This window comes from Salvelinus sp. IW2-2015, linkage group LG10, assembly GCF_002910315.2.
Source record: "Salvelinus sp. IW2-2015 linkage group LG10, ASM291031v2, whole genome shotgun sequence".
NCBI lineage: Eukaryota > Metazoa > Chordata > Actinopteri > Salmoniformes > Salmonidae > Salvelinus > Salvelinus sp. IW2-2015.
In genome coordinates, this window is record NC_036850.1 from 15,092,310 (window position 1) to 15,098,439 (window position 6,130).

Genomic DNA, 6,130 nt, shown 5'->3' on the forward strand with positions numbered 1-6,130 from the left:
GCCTCACCTGACCCTGAGCCTGCCTGCCGTCCTCTACCTTTGCCCCTGTTGCCATAATAAACATTGTTACTTCGACACAGTCTGCATCTGGGTCTTACCTTTACCCTGATAGTACGAACTGGCCATGACTGACCCAGCAGACCCCGGCCAGCTGCGCGACGCCATCTCCTCCCAAGGAGCCACCATCGGGAGGCACGAGGAACTGCTTCGTGGTCTCATGGAGGGGTTCCAAACGTTGGCTGAACGCCATGACCGGGCATTAGACAGTTTGCTGGAGAAATTCCGCGGGTTGTCTGGGAGGTAGCCTATCACGGTGGTAACCCCACAGCCTCTCAGTAACTCAGCTGCTAGCAGCGCCATCTCATCAGCCACTCCACCTTCTCGGGGTGGAGTGGCTCAGGCAACACAATCCCCTCATCAACTGGTCTACCGGTGCCATCATGGGCTGGAGTCCGTTCTGCCACACCCAGTGTCTGAAGTTAGTGCAACCTGCCCCGGGACGTCTTCCTGGGGACTCAGAAGGTGCCCCGGACCTCTCCGCCACTCCAGCGGAGTACCAGGACCTTCAGAAGGTGTTCAACAAGGCCCTGGCTACTTCAATGCGGCCCCACCGACCATATGACTGTGGGATTGACCTTCTCCCTAGCACCACTCCGCCCTGGGGACAACTGTACTCACTGTCGGGACCGGAGACCAAGGCTATGGACACCTACATTGGGGACTCCCTAGCTGCAGGATTTATACGTCCTTCATCCTCTCCCGCCGGCACAGGGTTCTTCTTTGTGGAGAAGAAGAACCTGTGCCCGTGCATCGACTACCGGGGACTCAATGACATAATGGTGAAGAACCGCTACCCGCTACCACTCATCTCCTCGGCCTTCGAGCCGCTCCAGGGGGCTACCGTGTTTTCCAAGTTGGATCTACGGAATGCCTACCACCTGGTGCGGATACGGGAGGGGGATGAGTGGAGGACCGCCTTCAACATGGCCAGTGGCCACTACGAGTATTTGGTCATGCCAGTTGGCCTCACCAACGCCCCTGCTGTGTTCCAGGCTCTGATAAATGATGTTCTCTGCGACAAAATATTGAATAGCCATTGTTAGTCCTCTGCTTTTGATTTTTCCAATCATAATCAAACACATAAAACAGAGAACCTCCTGCCAGGCATCCAGGATGGAGGCAGTAATGTATACTGCTGCTATGTCTCAGATCCAACACCTGACACTGGATACCTACTGTATACAGGTACAGTGTGTATACTANTCCAGGATGGAGGCAGTAATGTATACTGCTGCTATGTCTCAGATCCAACACCTGACACTGGATACCTACTGTATACAGGTACAGTGTGTATACTAAACACTGGTTGGTTTACAGTGTGTGTGGTATCTAMGAATCCATACAGTAAGGAGTTTAGTTTAGCTATAATCRGTCTTTGTAGGAAAACTGCTGGAACCACCAAYGTAGCCGACTGTATATGGTGGAAAATCAGAGCYTCATAAGAACCTGGTCAATCTGGACTCCTACTCCAGGATGTTAGAAACAAAAGAAAATYTGGAAACACCRSAAGTAGRTTCTCCTTTTGAGTTAGTGCGCTCAGTATGCRYTGTATGCTTATGGATGSGGGTGCWTTKGTGMCTGCYTGCWTGCTGTGCTTGGCTTGTATGTTGTTGTCATGGTTCCTGTATACAATGTRCAATGGCTCTGAATGCCAAATATAAATTCTATCCTACTGTAAAGCAGCCAAATCAGGGAAATGGATGATTGTAGTGTGTCAGGATGCTTGGAGCCTTGCTTATTGGTCTGGAAAGTCAGTTTGGCGCTGACATTTTTTTCTCCCTCTTGTTTAAAACACAAACAAACATCCCCGCGAGCAATGCAGTGTCCCATGACCATGACTTGATTGACACCTGCGCCCTATTTTGGGTTCATCTACTCTGAAGTCACCGAACCTTCAAATATTAGAGTTCTGATAGTGTGGTAGTTCTCTCTCTGTGTGTGTGTGTGGTATTGGTTTTGGGGTTGTGTGTGTGTGTGTGTGTGTGTGTGTGTGTGTGTGTGTGTGTGTGGTGTGTGTGTGTGTGTGTGTGTGTGTGTGTGTGTGTGTGTGTGTGTGTGTGTGTGTGTGTGTGTGTGTGTGTGTGTGTGTGTGTGTGTGTGTGTGTGTGTGTGTGTGCGTGCGTGTGCGCGGGCGAGAGAGAGAGCAAGTAATGAAGCGGGAGAAAATAAGTGTTTTATCTGGTCTGGTTCTATCATGGGGGAGCGTGTCCCTGTGTAAAGTGAAGGTTTTGGTTCAGACTGTCTGAAACCTGGGTCAACAGTAATAGCCCTGTCCTCCTCTACACTGCAGTAATGAACTATTTATGGGAGGGTGGAGTTAGAGTACCTGTCATTATCACCCATTGTATAATACCTGCCTCGTTCAGGACAGGGGAAGGAGTTGCAGGGAGTCAGTGGGGCAGGGCCTCATTAGAGGGGGTGGGGGCTCAGTGCTCGGTGCAGGGGAGTGGAAGAGATTGATGAAGGATCAAAGACATGGCAGTAATTGCGTCCTGTTTGCTGTTTGAGAGATGAAGGAGCCCCTGAGAACCTCCTCTTCTAAATACACCTCCTCCCCAAAGCTACAGCTCAGTCACCACAGTGTTACTCACTTTCCCACACTCCTTTGAAGGGCTTGTAGAATTCATATAAAAATTATCATGTATACTTCAGGTGTGTGTGTGTGTGTGTGTGTGTGTGTGTGTTGTGTGTGTGTGTGTGTGTGTGTGTGTGTGTGTGTGTGTGTGTGTGTGTGTGTGTGTGTGTGTGTGTGTGTGTGTGTGTGTGTGTGTGTGTGTGTGTGTGTGTGTGTGTGTGTGTGTGTGTGTGTGTGTGTAGAGAGCCTCATGAAAATAGTGACATAAGCTACAACAACAGTAAAATGTCATACTAGTTGGGTGGCCATTCTTGTGTGAGTAAAAATCTAACCTAGCCCCTGTAGTGTATGTCATTGGAAGACATACACTATGTGTTCCTGAGCCTGTACACCCAAGAAGGGAGTTTTACAGCATTCCTCCTCACTGGTGCGTCATGGATCCTTGACTTTATTACTGAGGAGGATACGAGAGGTTCCCATAAACTCAAGCCAGTGTTTCTGGATTGACATTAAAAAGGGATTAGCATTCTCTACCTGTTGTGACCTCTGAGTGCATCCACTAATGCATCCAGATCACATACTAGTTCATTCAGTGTTGTGCTGGTGACATGCTAATATCAATTTCTGAATATATTTAATGTAATTGAGAGTGATTGGAATTATAAAATAATTTCTGAAATAGCATGGTTATAGAGTAAAGTAACCCTACCACTGAGACTGGAGGTTTTCATTATGACTGGTCTTCGACGCACATTATAATCCAGCCCTATTATGATCTTTTATAATTTTGTCATCTGGAAAGGCTATTGGCCAAACGTACAGTATGTTGCTTTAATCCATGATTGCCCTGCCCAATACGAGGTGTGGTAATACTTTAGTCCAGATGTTCACTGGCTGTGATAGACAGACAGAAAAACTATTCGGGCCATTGGAGCATATTACACCCTCTCTTATTCACAGTTTTTTGTTATGAAATTGTGTGTTTTATACATATGTAAAACAATATTATCGGAACGATTAAAATGTTAATATCTGTTAAATGTTCTGCAGTGGTGAATGTGAAGTAGAGCCAGAGGTAATGCTCTGACATTAGCTTTGCAAACAACCCTGATGATGTTATTTGTGACAGTCTGAATGCATCTGCAGCTCTGGTTTTATAGCTACAATCCTCACACTGCTCAACAGACCAACCAGATTAACGCCAACAGCAGGCCTCTGATTACAGCTGATGCTGGTTTGATCTAGTGTTCAGGGATGTGTTAAGAATGCACTATAGCAGGGGTACAGTAGGGGTGGGCAGAGGGGAGGAGAAGGAGGGGATCCTCTTATGAGACCCTGGCTGAGAGGGACTGGATCTGAAGCCTGACTGAAGACCAGTCAACAGTGAAATACAATAGCATCATGTGATACCCCACCTGGGCCAGACAGCAAGCCTCACACTCACTATTGTGGGGAAATGCAATGTAATGCCATACTACTGTGTCTCTCTGTCAAAGGCATCTCTGCTGCTTCTCCCTGTGTGGGTTATGTCAGAGGAAGTTTTCACSCCTGGCCTCAGTCACATTGATTGGGAATCCCCTGACGCCCATGGATATGAGCCTAAATCCTTCATGCCTTTCCCACTCACACTGTGGCACAAACGTCCTGTATGTATCCCTGATCCGTTATGTACTGTACAGGCTCTGGTTTACTCTGTGTGAGCTCAGCATCTGCTTGGAGTTTTCATCCCATTGCGTAACGCGGCATGCCACCCCTTACCCTACCCATGGTCTCTCTCAAGCACACATGCACGCAAGGGCATGAACACACACACACATACAGTGATGCATGCATCCACACACTCTCACACATACGCACATGCATGTCACACATACATACATACACACACACATACATACACATACATTGTTTAACATCATCCTATACTTTTCACTCTTCCCAAACTCTTTCCTGATGCATACAATTTGCAGACTTAGTATTGATTAGGCAAGGCAAAGTTATTTTCTGCACATTTCAATGAAGCAATTGCACATAAGCTTTGTAAATTATGTTTATTTTAGTATGTCATACACCCTTCATATTTAAGAATCATCAGTGTGTCCACAAAATCCCATTCCAAACAGAAATAGCACTTGTGCAGTGTTACATTTAGCATGGTCTATTTTAAGTCTATTTAGTCTTGCAAACACAAAGACTTCCATCCCTTAATCAATAATAATCTGACCGATAACACTGAGGTGTGTCTTATCCTGGCACAGGTCAAAGGGTTTTTTATAGAGAAAAGGCATCAAAATATGTGAATAGCTATAAGTGCATATATTTAAGTGACCAAGTATATTGACTCTGTAAGCTACATATTAGTCAATACATTTTGGGACATTTTTGAATACATTGTATTGTGTTGTTCATTGTGGGGATATACTCTATGTCAGATCCCTGAGTTTTTAGACATACAGTAATTATGTCCCATAATTGTCAATAGAATTTGAAGCATCCTGGCAATTTATACCAATGACTCGCACACAGGTGGGTTATCCGAGTCCTGACTGTGCATGGAGCTCAGGCCAGTGTCTGAGTCGTCATCGTTGGCATTGCATGTCTTTGAAAGCCCCCTGGCTTGCTCCACCCACTCACTTTTCGTCTCCAGGGGACGCATCATTGCTGCCTCAGTAACCACAGAGTTGCAGTCATTGTCCTCGCTTGGTGTCTCGTCATCCTCTATATACAATGAGTTCACTTTCTCCAGCAAATCCCGTATCTCTTTTTCTTTCGCCCCCCAAATATCCTGGGTTACATTCAAATCATTTCTAATAGCCTCCAAATCCGTGTTCAAGCGCAGTCCAATGTATAAACTAGTATCCAGCTGCGTTTTGATCCTCTCCTCCTCCAGAAGCAAATCGTTAGACAGCAAGCCTCACACTCTATGTGGGGAAAATAATGTAATGCCATACTACTGTGTCTCTCTGTCAAGGCATCTCTGCTGCTTCTCCCTGTGTGTTATGTCAGAGGAAGTTTTCACCCCTGGAATCTCCTGACGGCCCATAGATATGAGCCAAAATCCTTCCTGCCTTTCCACTCACACTGTGGCACCAACGTCCTGTATGTATCCCTGATCCGTTATGTACTGTACAGCTCTGGTTTCACGTGTGAGCCAGCATCTGCTTGGAGTTTTCATCCCATTGCGTAAGCGCATGCACACACCTACGCCCTCATCCACCCTTACCCTACTTCGTCTCTCTCAAGCAAACATGGCCGCAAGGGATGAACACACACACACACACACAAACAGTGATGCATGCATCCACACACTCTCACACATACGCACATGCATGCACGCACACAGTCACACACACACACGATCACACACACACACACACACACACACACACACACACACACACACACACACACCACACACACACACACCACACACACACACACACACACACACACACACACACCACACACACCACACACACACCACACACACACACA

The 6,130-nt window shown here is 46.6% G+C and overlaps 1 pseudogene; it reads right to left on the minus strand.

The window, feature by feature from the left end:
• Positions 1–4,667: 4,667 nt before the first annotated feature.
• Positions 4,668–6,130, minus strand: part of LOC111969348 (ras association domain-containing protein 10-like) — a 5,609-nt pseudogene continuing 4,146 nt past the window's right edge.